The 21,234-nt window shown below is 36.3% G+C and overlaps 1 protein-coding gene across 1 annotated transcript in view; it reads right to left on the bottom strand.

Moving 5' to 3' along the window:
• dlp (glypican dally-like) overlaps positions 1-4,376 on the bottom strand; it is a 149,766-nt gene extending 145,390 nt beyond the window's left edge. Inside the window, exon 1 of the mRNA XM_089104544.1 lies at positions 4,295-4,376. The gene's annotated coding sequence lies outside the window, so the exon portion shown is untranslated. The remainder of the gene's footprint in view (positions 1-4,294) is intronic.
• Between the last annotated feature and the right edge of the window lie 16,858 nt (positions 4,377-21,234).

Raw genomic sequence — 21,234 nt, 5'->3', positions numbered from 1 at the left:
GAGAATTCATGCCAAGCATTGCAAACAGTGGTTTATCTCTCCGTTTTCAATATTTAAACTTTATTTTTTGGGGGTTTAGGGGGGAAATAAGGCACCAAGGTTAGTTTAGGTTACGTATTTAATATATGCTATCCCCCCCGCCCCCTAATGTGCCAACATATAGCCAAAATTTGTTTCTAAATTATCATTTTTTCATCCTATTTTTTTTTATTTCAATAGCATTAACCAAACTTCACTTCTCGCGTATCTTCCAGCTAATAGAACAGTGCCAATTTCTTTATTGGAAAACCCTTTTTTGGAGTTTTCATTGAAAATTTTTAAATATCAATAAATCACCCCTCCCCCAAGATTTGGAAGAAACAAGACCCCATCTGCGTAAGTTGAAACCTAGATCATCGTAATCCCATCAAATATGGTGAAGTGCAAGGATATCAAAATAACAACACATCTGTCCTCTTGACCTAACTTATGTCTATTCACATCTAAAAACTAGGATTTCCTATTATTTTTCTTTCAGTTTCTTAAAAAGTAGGAAGTTTTTGAGAATTTTTTCCTTTTCTGTCCATTTTTTACCCACGCGCCATTCCTTTCTTTTTTTTAATCTGCGCCGCCTACCAAGAACGTATTCAGGATTTTTTTCCGGAGGGGGGGGCGGGGGAGAAGGGGGTTACAAGTAAAAAAACACATCAAAAAATCTTTTGCGTTCATTTTTGTTATGTTTTACGAGTCAAACAAACATTCGGGGGGGGGGGGCCAAATTCTTACTTTTTGTCTTAATTTCCAAAAGAAAATTATTTAAATTATGGGAAAAACTGTTAATGACAGCAATAATAACAAAAATTCTGAAGAACATCAAAATAACTACCGTACTATGATGTAGAAAAATCCGTCAAAATTGTATCTGTAATTTATCAACAACGGCTGTTCAGACAAACTGATCAATGATTTATTTAAACTAAGCCTAGAGATAGCGAAGTAGGAAAATTAGCAGAAATAACATTAAAAGGTGAGCTAATAGACATCAATACATAGAGATAGGAGGGGATCAGGGACATACGCAGTAGGGAGGCCTTGAAGCCCAGGCCCCAAAAAATTTCTAGGCATTTCTTAATGAAGTTCTCTGTTTTTTTGCGCCCCCCCACCAAAAGAATGTCGGGGTACTGCCTGAGGGAGATCCCCCCTCAATATTTTTCTGAAGAGTCCAATTCCAAGAAAATATTACAAAAATGCACTCATGGCCACATTTTCAACCCCTCGCCCCCTGTCCCCATGAGGTCTTCTGATTCCCTAAAACAATAGGACTTCTATGCACTTAGACAAGCTTACGCACAACGGAGGGGGTGAAATATTACAAAATATGCTTACATATGTAACTATACTATTCTGTGCTCTTTATTAACGTGCCACCCCTCAGGCCACCATGCACCCGCCAAATCTTTTCTTCTGATAATTAGAATAGGTGGATTTCCTGGTGATGGGAATCTCGAATATATCAAATAAACTGATTTGGCCACAACGAAACAACAAAGAACAACGAAAAATGACTTACGAAACCAAGAGAGGAAAGGAAATAATAGATGAAAAATGAAATCAAATAGGTGAGAAAACGTGGATTTTGTCAGCCAGTGGCAAGATATGAAAACGAAGAACAAGCAAATATTTCGACAAGGATCTCCGACAAGTCGTCCTCAGTGCTAAAAAAAAAAACAAAAACAATCAAACAAAATCTAACCTTCCGAAGTGAATCTAACATTTGCAGAATAGACACTCAATTTACGAAAAATAACTATTAAAAAAAATACACGTAATATAAAACTAGTAGGCCTAATACAAAAATAATATAGATAATATATATATATATATATATAAAAAATAAAGTACTGTTCTAATATCTGTACAACACGCGAGAAGTGAAGTTTGGTTAATGCTAATGAAATAAAACAATAGGATGAAAATATAGTAGTTTATGACCAAAATTGGGCTACATATTTGCACATTAGGGGGGGGGTTGTAAAGCATAGCATATATTAAATACGTAACACCTAGGCTCCCCCTCTCCTAAACCCCAAAAACCTTAGTTTAAATACAGTTCCCGGAGTGAGATACCCCTGACTACTTGTTTATACAGCATTAGATAGCGTCAGATCTTTGCTTTTGTCGAGTGGATGCCTCGCGTGTTGACAGATATTAAAACAGTACCGAAAATAAATAAAAAACAAAAAACCGAACGAGGGGGATTTTCAGCCAGTGATTTTATTTAGAGGAATCTAACATCTAAAATGAATTCAAATTACAAATTACGCCAAGAGAAGGTGTTTTTAAGCTCTTATCCCTACTCACTCTCTCAAGGTTGCATCCAGGGGGGTAGGAAGTTTGAACCCCCCCCCAAAAAAAAAATGTTTGTCTGACTCGTAAAAACGTGACAAAAATGGACATATACAAATTTTGTATGCGTTTTTTTATTTTTTTTGTGTAGTCTAAGCCCCCCTAAAAAAAAAAATGGTACTCCTGTATTAAACGTACTCTTTTATATACTGCTAGTTTGGTTAATGCTAATGAAATGAAATAAAATAGGATGAATATATAATAGTTTAGAAACAAATTTGGGCTATATATTTGCACATTAGGAAGGGGGGGGGGGGTAAAGCATAGTATATATTATTATGTAACCTAACCTAGGTACCTCCCCCCCCCTAAACCCCAAAAAATAACAGTTTAAACATCGTAAACGCAATAAAAACCACGCTATACATTGCATTACTCTATAGCGGTGTCTTGAATTAACCCGTCAAAATCAGATTTTTCGTGACTGGTTTCCATTGCGGTATATGAAAGAGTACGTTTAATACAGGAGTACCAAAAAATTTTTTGAGTAGAACCCCTCCAAAAAAAAATCCTGGGTACGGCCTTGCCCTCTATTTCAAATTGAAAACTACACAGAATGCACGGGCATAGGCTATCTTAAATTGGAATAAAAATATGATGTGGCTTTGAGACTACCTTTCATTGACTCTAGGTTTTAAAGACAAGATTTTTTTTTTTTTTTTGTGCGACAGTTTTCAAATAAATTGTTATTATAAAGTTTTTGAGATATATAATGGCTGGCCACTTCTAAAGCATGGGCGTAATTTGCTATGGGGCAGGGGAGCAATTGCGCCTCACAGACCCAAGTTTTATATGTTTGTATAACATAAAAACATTTTGAATTGATACAAGATGTAACTTGTATCAAGACAAGATGTAACTTTGGCAAGCATGGACGTCTCATAAGAATTTCTCATATATCCAATATATGGAATTTCTCATTCCTTGAAGCGCATCACTTTAATTTACCCCCCCCCCTAATGTGCAAAAATGTAGCCCAAAATTAAGTAGACTACTCAATCAATTTTCCATAGGCCAACAGTTTTCTTGCTGCTGCTGACTGCTACTTTGCCATTAAATTAATTGGCTATGAAGAAAAGTATTCCCATGGAAAATTCATTGGGGAATTACAATTTGGGTCATATATTTGCACATTAGGGGGGGGGGTAAAGTTTAGGTAAATTTTTCGCAGATCATATTATTGACTTACGAACAAAGTAAACATACCACTCGATGCCTTTTTTTATGCATTTTCCAAATATAATAATTTTTGTCAAAAATGAATTTTACCCCCACCCCTGTTTATACCAATTCAGGGCATATATTTGGGTAAATATCTACCAAATCATATTATTGATTTAGTAATAAAGTGAATACACCATTCGATGCCTTTTTTTATGCTGATTACTAATATAATAAGCATTTCTATCAGAAATGAATTTCAGCCCCATCCCCTATATATACCTAACCTAAAAATGCGCCAGTTTAAAAAATTTGATGCGCAACAGCCTCAAATCAGAGCCCGAATGGCGCAAATACGCCTGAACTGGCAACTCTGATGCTGACTGCTACCAATAGTAGGCTAGTTTGATAACACCTTCCCAGGATATATTCTAGTCCCTGGATTTAAGAGATGAATATATAAATCTAGGTCAGGTTTCGCTCAACTAGCCTAACTCAGCTACTTTCCAGGTAGGCTAGGAAGCAGCCCATCAATTAGGACTTTACCCAATAAGTATAACCTTCTGTTCAAACATCGAACCCCTGAAAAAATACTTGCATGCTCACACACCCCCATGGAAAAAATTCCGCTGGCGTCTTGGCTGTTGTTTCAGGCGGTCATATTCTATCTGAAACTGAGCTCCTTATTCTATAAAGTATATATTATCAACAATAAATAAAAAAGGTAACAAGAATAAAAATATATTACCAGCCCAGAATAATTATGTCATTTTAATTGAAAACAAAGCAAAATCCAAAATAGAAACAACACAAACAAGTCTATAGCTCTACAGGTTCTGAAACATAACTGAATGAAAAACATACACGCTATGGAAATTCTAGGGTGACTCTCAACGCCATCTAGACAATATATTATATTGATTGATTATCTTTTAACATGTCTTAAGGGGAAAAATAATCAAATTTTAAGAAGAAGGATTTGGAATATGTACAGACTATGTACATATGGAATTTTCAGATGCTTTAACAGAAGATAGCCCCCTCCCCGGACAAAAAGATTAAGTATTGGATAAAAAAAAACTAATCTTGAGATATCGGGGTCTCCCCGGATGTGAGAGTTATCCCCTCATGACCTCACACTCCCCCCCTCGAGATCTGGTTTTTCCTGAGTTTTGTATGCCATCTCTAACTGTTTCAAAATTTGTGTGTGATTGTTTTTTTTAACTCCTATTTTATAATTTTTTCTTTATGTTATATTCATCCAATGGTGGATCCAGGGGGCCCCACCCCCAAGATATTTTCTGGCCTCCTGATTCCTTGTTTTTCAAAATTAATTTGGTCAATTATTGCTGCCCTTGTCACAATGCCCGCCCCCCCCCCCAAGATTTTGCTCTGGAACTGCTCCTGTATTCGTCCTTACTGATACAACACAAATACCCTGTCCCTATATTTGGCTTAATTCTACACTTTCATGGATTTTTTGTATTTTATCCCAGCTCAAGCTACCTATTAGTCCGGGCGCCACTAAAGCGTATCTCGCTTATTTCTGAGTTGAGGTGATCAGAAAAACACAATCAGTTTGACAACAGTTTCCGACTATATCGACCACGCTGAATCTGAATATGGGTGGTGGCAAAGCTGGAGATCACGGCTTGACCTTGTAAAAGCAAAAAAACACTCTTTTTAGGCCTATAAAACGTGCACAAACTATTTTTTTTTTTTTCTAAGGTTGTACCACTCCGATGTAGTGGCGTGACATCTCATTTTGTTCCTGACATAGTCCTCTCATATAATATGTTCAATTTTTTCCCATACCTTGTATAGCCCAGGAGCTATAGGCTAATATTTATTGATTTTCCCCGAAAATCTCAAAATTCAAAGGTTCATTTTCCGCTAAACCACGTATCTTGGACCTTTCTATAATTTTTGGATATTTCATCCTTTTCCAGAATTTACCTTGAGTATTTAGCTTCACATTGCCGTAAAGTTCAAAGCTTCAACTATTCGGTGAAGCCGTCTAGAATTTTTTTGAAAAAGTATACGTCAAAATGTATATGCAAAAATACATTTTTCCAAAATGATGATATGACACATCTTTTATGCTAGAATTTAACGCCAAATCTGAATATGAACTTTACTTTTCAACCAAATATCAACTTTAGTTGTTGTAGGCTAATTGTTTTACTACTCCACCTTGAGATCAAATTTCCCAGGGATGCATTTTGTAGGAAGAAGAAGACGAAAATGATAAAAAGAGCTTTCGTGAAAGAAACAATCTTGTGAACTCTGTTGCTGATTAAACTTGAGGTTGGTAGTATGATTGAGAAGCTGTACTGTTAGTGGTTAGAGCTAAGAATAGGAACTGAACGACGCCTAATGCCTGCCTTATGTAACTGTGTAATGTCATGGACAGGTAGGCTAAATAACTTTCAGATTGCTGGAAATGAGTGAACAGAAACTGAGTATTAGGCTTCAAGATGAAAACTCAAGACCAGGTTGGAATTAAGAATGAGTTTTTATCTCAAACTGTTTGATAGACATTTTGTGACATTTCTATGTAGACTTGGCCTATACTGTAATTAGGCTAAGTTAGATAAGACATTTTTTAGGGTATGTTAGTCTTGATGTTGCTGAGACCACCTTAAACCAATCTACCACAAATCCAATATTTTGGATACCCTACGCCAAATGCTGGGTATATCTAACATTTGGCGCAGCCTACCCTAGCCTACAGTTAGGGATATTACTTGTCTTATGTAGACTTGGCCTATACTGTAATTAGGCTAAGTTAGATCAGACATTTTTTGGGTATGTTAGTCTTGATGTTGCTCTTGAACAGTATTACATTGAATCAGACGAAGAAACAAGTACTTTTGATGAGCTGTCAGATTTGATGTCTGCGTTCATAAATTGCGGAGGCTTATTCGACTACCTAGACAAACACTTGGAATCTTTGAAGCCTTTGATGAACGAGTTCAACAAGTCGCGTGACAAAAACCTTACAGCGAAGCTGTGGATGGAGTATATGACTCTTGTGCTGATTCTTCTCCAGTTCCTGATGGCAGAGCGTGGGGTAGACTGGGAAGGTCATATGATGGGTGCAACCCTCATGTTGCCGTATGTGACAGCCGCAGGGCATTATAAGTATACTGCATGTCTACTCTAGTATTTGAATGACATAAAAACCTTGCCACCTAGCTTGCATGATATCTTTGTCAAAGGACTATTCAACGTGAAGTGGAAAAATTGCAAGATGAATTGTGTTTCCCCAGATCATGCACTGGAATCCACACTCAACCTTGAATCAAAACAAAAGAGAGGAATAAAGGGAATCACACTGAGCTCAATGGCAGTTGCCAAGTGGACTACCACCATACCATTCTGTTCTGAGGTTTCCTCTGCCCTTTGTCGACTTGCCGGAATTGAGAGCATGAGTGAATTTGACGGTGAAGGAAGCAAAAATGGAGCCTTTGAGAAGCGCCAAGAAAACCTTGTCAGTAGTGTGGTCTCTGTTGTCGAAGACCATATTGATCCGTTTGCATGTGATGAGGAATCATTGGTGACTATCATTTCAAATCAAGTCGCTGATGAAGCAGTGGCAAAGAACTTCCTGAGTGCACGTGCTAGTGGTTTAAAGGCATTAGAAGCATACTTCGATGGAAAACCCAACCCCTTTTCCAAGGTTAAAGTAAAGACTATGGATTGCGAAACAAAACAGGCCAAACTCTCGACAACCAAGACCGGTAGCAGTGTTCATGCTGAATTGGAAGCTGTTAAAAGGATTTTGGTTACTGTTGGCACTAGTCAAGAATCTACGCTTGAGATGCTAAGTAAGATCATGCCGCACGAACTTTTGCCCTACGCCCCAGCAATATTTGAAGCAGTAGCTAGTGAACGTATTAAACTTCGATCGGGTATTAAGTGAAGTTTTCTCGAGTTCATTCGCACCTCTGCAAGTTTAGAAAGTCGGCATAGCGAAGCGAAATACCGATTAACACGGTCACGGGACCTGGTGTGGTGGTAGATTTCATGCCGTTAATCCGGTCGCAAGTGCCAGACAAAACCGAAACCGTTGAGGCATTTTTGAAACGAATCCTTGCAAGGCTCTTAAATCGACTCCCAAAATCTACAACCGAGCTGCATATTGTAGCTGATCGGTATGACGGAGTGTTTGGCCTTGCAAACATGTCCGGGCATCCTATTGTTCTAAAAGACAGTAGTGGATGTCAGGAGCGGAGAGGAAATACAGTGACGAAGAGTTTTATCGTTACGAAGAGCATGGTGCTAGAAAACTGGGATATCTTGCTTATGCAGTCAGAGAGTAAGGCAAGATTTATCGAATGTATTTTTGAATTGTGGAGCCATGTCTGTCTTTCTGAAATAAGATTTACCATTTACCTCTCTGGCGGATTCAGTGACAGAATGAAGGTCCTAAAACTGGTCCCATCCAAAACGACATTAGATCCGAACCCGGACTACGAAGCTACCTTGTGCAGCACACATGAAGAAGCCGACACGCGTGTGGCTCTCCACGTTGCCGAATGCTACAGAAATGGATGTTCCCAAGTAATTGTTGAAGCGAATGATACAGACATTGTGGTCATTCTATTACAGAACTATCACGAAATATTCCCCTGCAGGTGTGACCCGGGCTATAAACCCGAGCTCTACGTTCAGTTCCGTGTAAAAAGTCTTTCCGATCCATGCAATTGTGAACAGAACATCGTGTGCTCTTTTAGAGTCAATAGGGCTGCTACATTGCATTAGTGGATGTGATACGGTCAGTTTTTTCTTCTCGAAGGGCAAAAAAACATTTGCTACATCTGCTGTTAAATCACAGCTCATTCAAGAATTTGCTGATCTTACACTGAAAGTGAGGAGTGATATCCGAAACATCATTATGTACGAGCCCGAAATCTTGCGTATCTGTACGAAATTGGCTGTATCGGTATATAGCAAAAAACAGTCCGAATTTGGTTCTCTCAATGACCTCCGAATTATTTTATTTCCAAGATAAAAGAACTTGAACAGCTTGCCCCCAGCAGATGGTTCTTTCGTATATAACGTCAAGCGAGCTCTAATTCAGTGGAGCATTATTCTTCAGGCTGTGCTTCCTAAGCCCTGTGTCTTCAACCCACTTGAGGTTGGCCGGACCCATCACGACATTTTAGGAGTCAGTCCAGTGACTTCAGCGCTGACCCCCTGGCCTCTAACTATCAACAAGGCTTCGACCTTTTGTTACTGTAAAACTGTGTGCAGTAAAAAGTGCCCTTGTTTGGGGATAAGGCCATGCGACATTCTTTGCGCATGTGGTGGGCGATGTGGTACCGACAGTGACGATTCAGACGAGGATTAGCGGGATTTTTTTCGTACGTTGGGGGAAAACCGTTGGGATGCGCGGGAACTGTATTTTGACAGGCTTTACTTGTATTTTTACTCAATTAATTTCAACCCAATAGTATTTTTATACAAGTATTCTAATAAAAATACAAGTATTTTTATATAGATGTACAGTACTTCAAGAAAATCAGAGCTTATAGCAAATTAAATAGTATATAGCAACTAAAGTTAAAAAAAAATAGGCCTACAAATAAGCAATTAGCCTATAACAAACGAACTTAATATTGGGTTGAAAATTAACGTTGATATTTGGAATCTACGCTAAATTCTAGCGTAGAATATTGTGTCATATGACTATTTGGCAAAGATACATTTTCGCATACATTTTTGGCTTATACTTAAAAAAAATTCTGTGCAGCTTCAACAAACAGCTGGAGCTTGGAAATGTTCGGCAATGTGAAGCTCAATATCCAAGGTAAATTCTGGTAAAAGATGAAAAATCCTAAAAATACATTAAGTTACGAGATACGTGCTTTACCTTGAAATAAACATTTGAATTTTAAGATTTTCAGGGAAAATTATCAAATATTAGCCTATAGCTCCGGGACTATACAAGGTATCGAAAAAAAACAACCATTTTCTAAGAGACGACCATATTAGGAATAATAGGAGATGTCATGCAATTAAATTGGAGTGGTACAACCTTAAAAATAAAATAAACAGTATGTACACATTTTATAGGACAAAAAAGGGTGTTTTTTGGATTTTAGAAGGTCAAGCCGTCACCTCCAGCTTTGCCACCACCCATATTCAGATTCAGCGTGGTCGATATAGTCGGAAACTATTGTCAAACTGACTGTGTCTTTTTGATCACCTAGTTGTCACATTATAGAGGTCTGGCGCCCAAGCTATATTGAGAAATTAATTTGTCCATGATTCTTTGGAATTTGCGCTAAGATGTTCGCGCACACTGCATTAGGGTTGGGGAAGAGCTATATCCTAGACCTAATTTGGGGGGAATTTCAGGGGTATGTCAAGCTGAGTAACTTCCCTTGATATGGCCATGGGTGGGTGGGGGTTTAAATAAAAAATTGGATGAAAAAAGAAGGAATATGAAAAAAAAAATCATAAGTTTTAGGCCTTGGAACCACTCTCAATAATGGATGCAAGATTTCACTTCCACTCAGTCGCGTCAACCGGGTGAAAGGGGCCCATTAGCATTTTAGATATCCCCCTGCATCTTAAAAATATTTTGGGGGATATATTCATTGAAAATATTTTCCGTAATGTTGGTGTTTTCATTTAAAAAAATAAAAAACGTCAATGATTTTTGTTAATTAACGCCACTGATTCCACTTCAACTCGGATTAACAAGTGCCTATTTCAGCCTAACTTAATATGGCCATAATGAATAATAAATAGGTAACAAACTGAGCCTTTTTCGGGTGCTAATAATTCTAATTTACACACCTGAAACCAATCAAGCTAGGCTAATCAAAATAGTCATAAATTAATCCAAAAGTAAATATGTCTGGAATTTCACAAGTTAAAACATCACTATTATCAGCACCTGGTGACAGTAGAAAATTAGTATGGTTTGATAATTCATTTTGTGGTAATTATTTTGAACCTACAGATCAGTGACGACATTATCCATGATGCCAAATTGAAATGAGTGATACATATACAACAATCAACACTAAATGACATTTTGTTCCAGCATCATAAATAATACAAAACTGAAGTTGGTACTTGTATGATATACCCCCGACTACTCAAGGAGTGAAGTTAGGTTAATCCTAATAAAATATACCTAGGTATGATAAAAATATAATACTTTAGACAAAAATTTGGGTTGCATATTTGCACGTTAGGGGATGGGGTAAAATACAGCGAGTCTGCATGCAAAATGTGTTAGCTACAATTATTCAGATATTATGAAGTAACAATTGTTTTCTGACTTCACACTGTCAAAATACTTTGCCCCCCCCCTAATGGGCAAATATATAATCTAAATTATATCCCATCTATTCTGTCACTTTTTTTGTCCTTTATCACGCTAAGCAGAAAGAAACCGGTTTACAATGCATCAATGGATGAACAACTTGAGCGGTTGGGGGTATATCATACAAGTACCCGATGCCTTACCCAGGGGGGGGGGGCTAGGGGTTTTGAACCCCCCTCCCCAAAAAAAAGTTTGTCTGACTCGTAAAAATGTAACAAAATGGATATAAACTATTTTTTTTGCGTTTTTGAGGTTTTTTGTGTAAACTCCTCCCCCCGAAAAAAATTAAATACCCCCCCCCCCCTCTAATAAAAATACTGGGTATGGCCTTGCAAGAAGCCTGAAGTTTTCTAGAATCTAATTAATAATTAAAAAATAGATTAAATAAAAATATTGTACTTAATAAATACGATCTGAAATTTCCTATTGACAGCATTTGTATAACTAGGCAGTCCGTCTAGGGACGGGGAGTGAACAAATCTGCCACTATGAGCTTTAGACCTGAAATGATAACAGAACGACAGAATAGGCTTATTTTGGGTAATAATTTTCTTCCCACCCTTCTCCTCCTACCTAGGCCTATTTTTGGCAAAGAACAACTTTCACTCAAAGCCCATAAACAATTTATTGGTTTTTTGTCATAAGGGACAATTTAGCAGTGGTATTTTTTAAGGAATTATACGGTAAAGTTTTTTTTTTAAACCGGGACTGCCCCCTACCGTTCATAACTAAGCCGGATAGATTTTTTTACCTGTTTGTACAATTTGACTTTTGGTTTTTAGTATCTTTGTACTAGGGCCGTACCCAAAGAGACATGGACACATCTGAGACAGGTACACATCCAGGATTTTTTTTCGTGGGTGGGTACAAAAAACTTAAAAAATCGCATCAAAACTTGGTTTGAGATTCAGTTTTGTTACGTTTTTACGAGTCGACCCCTCCAATCCTCCCTTGGATACAGCCATGGTCTCAGAGCCAGCCTCAGACCCGAAATTAAAATTTTTCTTGTATTTATGGGCCCTCCTTCTTTAAATTATCAAATGGAACCTGTTAGTATAAATACTCCCCCAACACAAAAATTCTAGTGTTTGTGCCTGCCTTAGAGCCTTTGGAATTTTTTTCTTCGGAATGGCGTTCTGGCTAGTGACAAGTTAGATATCCACAAATGGATTTTTAACATATAAGGCGCAGTTTAAAACATCTTGTGCTTCTAAATTAGTGGACTTAGGTGCTTGAGTTCTGTTTTTGTACATACATGTTACGCAACAATAGACCAATTGTTATAGAGTTTATTGTTAAGTACCAATGGGTTCAAGATTAAAACATTTTTGCCCCCTGGCCCATCGCAGTTCTATCCTAATCTGAAACAACAATTTTCTTTCTGTTGGTTCAAAATTGTGAAGTTTTTAGGGCAGTACTACATTTTCAATAGAGTTGTCACGCTGATCCATGAAAAGAAATAAGCAAAACTAATTGGTAAATTTTAACAACGCTTTTCACCCGTGAAAATTTAAACATTAACAATGTGTTGGTTCAAACCTTTCATCACCTTCAAGTACTGCTTCTTAAGCCTTTGAATGCCACATGCGTTGAGTCTATTATTTCCCCACGTTTTTATTTTTCAAATTTGTCACTCACTACTACTAAAAACTGCACAACTGCATATGGAAATCATTTTTATTAAAAATTGAGCCCCTGATTTTTTATAACATCTTAAGATTTATATTGTCGGGGGAATTTAAACTCAACTAGTTCAAACATACAGACTCCATTTTTCCTGTCATTGGCACATAAATATTTCAATTTGTTAATATATTTATTCTGTATGAATTAATATGTACAGCCAAATTGGATATTATATATGGTGTGTGATACTTCTACCAAAAGCAATTAATGTGTGAATGTCGAAGGATTTTGACGCTAAACATCCACATGAAATATTTAGCCTGACATGAACTTGTTTGGGGGGAGGGGGTTCGGCACGGTAAGGTAAAGAAATGGCACTAGACATTACGGCCTAAACCGTTGGAGATGACCTTCTTTTAATTGCTCTTTACCCATGAAGCGTAAGGGGGCAGGGGGGAAACTATCCTGTGTTTTCACACATCCTTTCTTGTTGACCTTCCCCATGTTTCTCCAGGTACCCATTTAAAGGTAATTCAACTATGGACGAGCTTACAGTCACACCACTGACCCCTGTCCCAAACTAAATATTGGATGACACTAGGACTCAACCCCCTAGCAGGTTATAGGATTGTAAGTTGAGCACGCCATGCCGCTTGGCAGCGGGATTGATAAAATTGAATATCAAAACTTGCTTTGTCAAATTTGCAAAACAAGAGAAATAGAAATTTTACTTCTCAGTATTTCTGAGTTAAATTTTGAGATGTCATTTTTATTAAAAATGAATCAGCATTTCTAACGTTATCAATGAGCCATTTCTCGAAGATGTTTTATAGACATACAACTTTTGGGGTGTGGAAATCTAAAAAAATGTTTTTAGCATTTTTTCCCAAACTGAGAATTAAACCTCAGTCACTTACATTGATTCTGCTCGGGACAATTGAGAAAGGTTGAGATGGCTTGGGCACGTTCTGCGGATGAAGGATTACAGATTACCAAAGATTGTTCTTTTCGGCCAACCATCAAGGGCTGAACAGAAAGTAGATCGTCCACGGTTGAGGTGGTCATAAAGAAAGACTTAAGGGAAATGGGAATCTCCTAGGAGGATGTTAAGAGGGACGCTTTAAAAAGATTGGGATGGAGGAAGAGCGTGCGTAGCTGTGCTGGCCTCAGGTTGCTTGGTGCTGCAGTGCGTTGTTAGTAGTAGTAGTAGTAGTTTTGTTCTAAAAATTCCCAAATTGAGTCATTATATCGGATTTTTTTGGGAAACAAATTTTCTTGGCAGACACTACGACTGAAGAAAACCAAACTTTTATCCATTTTTACAAAAACTTCCTTGTTTTTAGGGCAACATAAACATAACTGAGGTCAAGGCCGGAAAAAGGGCGATTGGAACGATTGGGCCCAATCGGGCCCCGCTTTTGACAGGGCCCCGTGCCACCATGAAAATGAACAAATGATTTCCGAAATTGTGAAATTTTGTGAACAATTTAGGTTAGTGTTGCTTCTAGAGAGGTATCATTTTCTAATCTAAAATCAATAAAAAAAAAAAAATATTTGAAAGCAACAATAAGTCAAGATAGACTAAATAGTTTAGAAATTATGTTGATTGAAAGTGACGACAAAAGGAAAATAGATTTTAAAACCGTTTTAGAAGTATTTGCAGAACAAAAATTTCGAAATATGTAAATTCAAATGCCGATGATGTAAATTTCAAAAGGCATTTTTAACAGTTTCATAATATCTTGGGGACACAAACGTAAATTAAATGAAAAGCGCACAATGAGTACAAAAGAGGACGAAACTTTTAGCTCAAAATGAACAAACTTGACCATCAAATGAGACAAGATCTATAGAGCGACCTGAGAAAAGTAAATATACGATGGGTGATAATGAATAACCTAGACCGTCGAGATATTTTGTTAGAATATTAGCGAAACCAACAATTAGAGCAAGTTGAAAACGAAACATGAAGAATATAGAAATATGCAATTAAAAGATAAGTGGCAGCAAGAGTCACAGCAACTCAAAAACGAAAGTGAAGGACCAAAAAAATATGTGGTTACAAGACATGTAACAATAAGGATCAGCACGAATAAAAATAAAAATGAAGAACAGAGGGATTTGCGATTAGAAGATATACGACCGAGAGGACAAAAACATATACAATTAGAAGATAATCAGAAGCGAGAATTACAAGTAATAGTAGGAATCACAACGTGTCAAAGATGAGAGTGAAGAACAAAGAAGTGTAGGGCTAGCAGTATCGCTAAAGCGATACCGCTTTAGCGATACGCTATAGTGAGTATCAGAAAGTATCAAAAATGACAGTGAAGAAAAAAGAACTGTGTCGTTAAAGGTCAGCGAGAATCAAAACGAGTCAAAAATGAAAGTGCAGAAGAAAAAAAAAATATTATCTTAGAAGAACAGTCTTTGATGCCAACAGATTGCAGATAACACGCAAATGGAGTTTACAAGTCTTTGAGACCATTCAAATCTGAGTGCATTCACTATGGAGTCCTTTTCTTGTTTTACAAGAAAATACAATATATATATATATATATATATATATATATATATATATATATATATATATACATATATATATATATGTGTGTGTGTGTGTGTGCGTGTGTATTGAATTTTGATTTGAATTTTACTTAAAAATTTAGCATATAGAGGGGGCCCCACAAAACAAATTCTAATCGGGCCCCGCACCTAGTCGATTCGGCCCTGACTGAGGTAACTATGTGAAAGCAAATTACAATGGCTACTTTATTGCTACGCGCAGACCATATTGTTATAAGGCCCCATACTTGACCACTTAAGGCCAGGCCAAATTTGTTGGTAAAAATCAAAATTAAGACTGATTACAGCTCCAATTATGGACGCCATTCATAATTTCCTGAGTCAGAATCAAGACCTATCGCATGGTTTTTGAAACAAGAAAAGATGGCAGCAGTTTTTCTATCTGTAATATGAATCAGACAAAAGTACAAATGCGTAGTATTTGTAGAAAATAATTGGGAACAAAAGTGTGTTAACGCAAGCTTATTCATGTTATTGTTCCACTTCTGAAATGTATGTCACGTCAAAATCAAGAAAAAACCAATACCATTAAAAAACCATGGCTTTTTTTAATGATGTGACTACGATTTGGCTCGGATCAGCAGGTGGTAGGGGTCTTAGGTGAACATTTACCCCCACCCATGGGCATCCCTAAGCTGAATTTTAAGATGGGGGGGGCTTACCTGGTCTAATCGGCACTTCCAATGCTGAATACTGTATAATAGAAATTAAAAAAAATATATAAGGCAGCATCATTCAGCCAAGGGGGGGTGGCTGGACCCCCCATCTACCCTCCCCCGCATATAGTCACCCAAGCTCCCACCCCACCCTAGAACGTTTGAGTTGCAATAATTACAGGAGTTGAGGGGGTAAAAACGCAAACCAGGGGGCCCGGGCTTTGATGGTGTACTCCCAAAAATATTGATTCTGTATCCGCTCTTGGGTCGGCCATTGGTTTCACAGCCATATTTGTGCAGTTTATTTGGGTCGTGAAATTATTTATCAAACAGCAGAACCGTCTGCTTTCAGTAAATTTTATGATTTCATAATACTCAAGATGTCATTCCTTTTATGAATTAAATTGATTTTTATGAAGGAATTATTCAATTTGATTTAAAGCCAAATTTAATTTAACTTGTATACATTTCATAGAATTCGTCACTGTTTTATTAGAATTGTTTTGTTAAATATATATTTGAGCTAGATAGCGCTGAGGTGCGAATAAAACATAGCTCCAAGAACACTCAAAACTTACAAAAGTTGCCCTTTTCCTTAGCCCCTTTGGCTGCGGTGGCTCAGAAAGCATGCTGCTGCAATATATAAAAATTCATGTCGTTCTTTTCACCTTTTATTAATAAGAATTTGCTTGTAAACAAGATTTTATCATCATCATCAGAGGTGCAGCAAAAACAATTTTTTAGACGAAATTAAAATTTGGCTATCTGTTCTGTTAGGGAGAAAAGATGATGAAACATATTAAAAAAAAAAAAAAATTAAAGTTAAAAAAAAGGGAGGGACCGGATGTAATCGTTCAATGTTGTCGCTATTTGAACACCGTAGACCTTGGATCTCAGTTTAACAAAAAAACATCACTTAATATATTTTGAAGCACCGCAATTCATCTGAAAGCAGTCCTGCCATTAACAAGAACAAAAAAGAAGATTCATCTTTGGTTTTCATATCCGGAAGCACTTGCCAAGAGGGAGAAATGGGGACAAAAAAAATTCTAGCGGCAATAGTAGAGTAGTATCGGGTAACTTCATTAGAAAATTGCGTATTATACGGCAAAGATTAAACTGTGGCAATCTTTAGTGGCAATTTTGTGTGAGGGGGGGGGATAAAAAAGGTTTTGGTTTATAATTGAAATAAGGAGGGCCCATAAAACATAATGGGATTCACATTCGAAAACCTTGGCCGATAGGAAAAAGAGAAAAAAAGCTAACACTAACAAGAAAATAAAATAAAAAGATGTGAAAAAAAAAACGAACGTTGTACAAAAACTGAAAAAATGAAACAAACTTACGACAAAGAAACTTTTCATGCTGTTTAAAAAAATTGATATGATGATTCAATTTAAGATCTTATTTGAGAATTTTTAGAGTGCATGGAGGAAAATGATAGCGGAATTAGCAAGAATCTGGTCTCTATTCTGTATTCCATCTCTAATGTTTATTTTTTATTTCATCTTTGTTCTATTATTCTATCTCTGTTGGATATTCTTTCTTTGTCATAGCCAAAAAATGGGAAATCTATAGGACTTGGATCTTTGGCGATGGAAGATTAGAAAATAGAGATTAAAAACGGCTAGTGGCAATAGCAGTGTAGTGATGACTCTACTAGAAAAGTGAAAAAAGCTAAATAAAATTGTATAAATTAATGAGTCAGTCTTTAATTCTTATGCAAAAAAGCTAGCATTTTTTTATAGGTGATAATTAATCAACCTTTTTAATTTCAGGAGTTACTTTAAGTCAAAATCCAGTCAGCAAAAAGTAAGCCTAGGTTAGCTTGTGAGAATGTCGACTTATTAAGGAGGTTAGTTGCCTTGAAACCGATAGGCCTACTACTGGGGTCATAACCTTGCCTTCCATACCTTCCGCTGCATTTTGAAGTCTTTGGAAAGATGAGTATGCAGTATCTTATGGTTAAAAAGTGACAAAAACCTAGATGGCGTACATAATTTTTCTTTTGACTCTAATGCCAATTTCCACTCTTAGAAGTTTCCTACGCTCTTCAGGCTGTTACAATATGAAGAAGAGGAAGAACTAAAAATCAGCTAATTATACAGGAATATTCTCCTGGAAACTCACCCATAACAATTTTAATATTAAAAAGTCCAATCTAGAAACTGAGATAATGAGATAAGAAGATACAGTATATTTTGAAAAAAAAAGAAGAAAATACCTATTGATAATTTCAATAATCCAATTCACTTTGAAAATTTTGGATTAATCCAAAGATTTACCCTATTAATTTAATTTCAATTTTAATCGATTTTAATTTACTTTAATCACCGTAGATTTTTGGCATGGATTTTTAGCATTTTTTCTTCCAAAAAGACGATCTAAATCTAGGGGGGGGGGGTTACATTCGTAATTTTTTGGAATTATTATATAAAAGAAAAATAAAATATATTTTTAAAGTAATAGGGTGAGGTTAATCCCACTCCCCTTTGGGCTCCGTGAAAAAGAGTAGTTTCCATTTTCCAAGAAAAGTATTACCGGAAAAAATTTGTCTAATAAAACAGAACTATAGGGACCGTAAATAAAACTAAGATGTATCAATATTAGAATGTTGACTAATGCAATTTTCTTGAGCATATAAATTCTTGCACTTTGGTTAGCATTCAAAGAATCTCCAGGATTAATAATGACTTCCAGGATACTCAGGGCAGCAAGGAAACCACAAAAATTTAGAAAAAAGAAAACGAAGAGTCGTCGAAAATGAATCGGGGGTCTTAATTTGCATTTTGACCTAATACACCACTGTTCTATCCGCTTCTCTGAACGAAACACTATTATAGAAAAAGAATAAAACCATATAATACCCTAATCAGAACCCTTTGAAAAAATAAGTTTTGATATCTCTTGGGACAATCTTTACTAACAAATAAAGACGAATAAACTAAGCACAAACCGAGAACTGACTGTTCCTGATCAACTGAGTCTTTGAAAAAAAAGTAAAATCAGATTGAAATCATTTAACTGACTGCTATTCCAGAATTTTTTATTTAAATAAAAAAGGTAAAAGGGGGGAAAAAAATTATTGGTCCTCTTACCGTTCATATAGATTATTCCCTTAAATTCCGTATTCCCTAAAATAATTCGCTTTAAAAACTATTACTAGAGCAGCAGCAAGGCAAATAAGTTTTTCTTTTATTTCCTTTTTCTGACTAGGAACAGTCACCTCATGGTTTGTGCTTAGTTTATTCGTCTTTATTTTTTAGTATGGATTGTCCCTAAGAGACATCAAAGCTTAGAAATGTCCTATCCAGACTTAGAATTAGGAACCGAAAGGAGATTTGAGCTGCTTGGAAAATTAACAACCTAAATAACGGTATAAATTTTGAAAATTAGTCATATGACGTTCAACTGGAATGTTCAAAATATTTTCGCATCACTGTTCTATGCGCTTCTCTGAATGAAACACTATTATAGGAAAAGAATATCACCATTCAATACCCCAATTAACACCCTTTCATAAAATAATACTTGCTACCTATGCTTTTCCCACCCCATTCATCTTTTGTTAAACCAAATATAGCAGCAGTTGTAATAATATCAGTAGTAATAGAAAAAATTGATGTAGCAGTAGAAGTAGCAGTAGTAGCTGCCCTGAAAGGTTCAACTTAATACCCTCTGCCATTTCTGAGATATGACTGATACGGCCTTTCAACAACCTGCGTGTATATAGTGGGTTTTATTTTTGTTCAACATACACCCTAACACACTCTGAAAGTCTCACCTCAGTCATTTCACATACGGTCGAGATATACAGTTGAAACATCTACATTTAGTCAAACATCCCCTCATCATACCCTGAAAGTTTCAACTTAATAACTTTATCTGTTCCTACGATGTTGCAACTACGTTCATCTGGTAAACTGGGATGGGCATGGTGTCTTTTGCCTTAGTTTAACATCCCAACAGCATACTATGAAGGCTCCAGCGTAACAACCCTAGCCGTTTCAGGCATATTCATTTATAACTTTTTGACAATCTGAATAGAGATAGTACCTTTTGATTTATTATTACAGCCACCCTGAAGATTTTCTGAAAAATCAGATTTAACCTGTATCTTGAAAATATCCTATTTTTTTTAGACATTGTATCTATGCCATTTTTACAACCTGGATGCACTTAAAAATTTTTGGTTTTGTCCACAAGTAGTGGCAGCAGTAGTAGTAGAAGCAGCAATAGTAGTTGCTCGGAAAATTTCAACTGATTACCCTTTGCCTTTCTTGAGATTTTGCCTCTATGTCCCTTTGAGAAGAAGCATAAAACCAGGGACATTTGCCTTAGTCTTATAGCAGCATCAAATTTACCTTAAAATGTCTAATTTATACCTTGTTCCAGTCCTAACATAAATTCCCTATGCCATTTTGACAACCTGGATGCACTTAAACTATTTTGATTTACTTTAATAGTAACAGCAGTAGCAAAAGTGGTTGTAATATGAGTAGCCCTGAAAACCTTAGCCTAATACTCTAAAGATTTTGTTGATACAACCTGTTGATAACTTGTATGTACACAGTGTGTTTTGATTCAATTCAACAGCCCCCTCAAAATACTTTGAAAGCTTTCTAGATATTCTAAGCACAACGAGAGCAACACTTTAAGAATGAGTCAGTCTAATTCAGGGTTGCCACTCCGAGTGATTAATCGGTATTTCCAATTTTTTTCGCATTGCCTGGTGATTTTTTCGGCTAGTGATTTTTTGTGAAAAAAAAAAAACAACTAGAAATACTTTCCTGAATCTACTGATATTTCATGATATAGCGCATAAACTCAAACGAATGAATTATCCAGGAAGCAAATTATAGAAAGCAAAATGGATCTTTTTGTGAAAGCTTCACCAAAAGACAAATAATACAAAGACTATTCTGTTTGCTTTGTCTCAGAACTCATACTTACTCGAAAATACACTGATCAATATTTAAGGAGCCTAGTTGGAAGTTGTTGTACACATCAGTTTGTGTGACACAGTGCAACCCAATTAGGTAATGATGCATCGCTAAGCAGAAATACTAAGCAGAATAAAACTAGCAGAATAATAAGCAGCAGAATAAAACTAGCAGAATTAATAAGCAGAATAAAACTAGAAATACTTTCCTGAATCTACTGATATTTCATGATATATCAGTAGATATAGGATATAGGAGCCTAGTTGGAAGTTGGATAAAACTATATCCTAGTTGGATATAGATATAGGAGCCTAGTTGGAAGTTGTTGTACACATCAGTTTGTGTGACACAGTGCAACCCAATTAGGTAATGATGCATCGCTAAGCAGAAATACTAAGCAGAATAAAACTAGCAGAATAATAAGCAGCAGAATAATTAGGTAATGATTAGGCGCTTGAAAAAAATGGATTTTTTTGTTATGGTATATCCTAATCAGGGTGCGATTTTTTTTTCGAGATAAATGAAAAAAAAA

Source organism: Artemia sp. Qi Xiang Cuo, chromosome 18, assembly GCF_049724085.1.
Source record: "Artemia sp. Qi Xiang Cuo chromosome 18, ASM4972408v1, whole genome shotgun sequence".
NCBI lineage: Eukaryota > Metazoa > Arthropoda > Branchiopoda > Anostraca > Artemiidae > Artemia > Artemia sp. Qi Xiang Cuo.
This window is presented reverse-complemented; position numbering and strand designations above follow the sequence as displayed.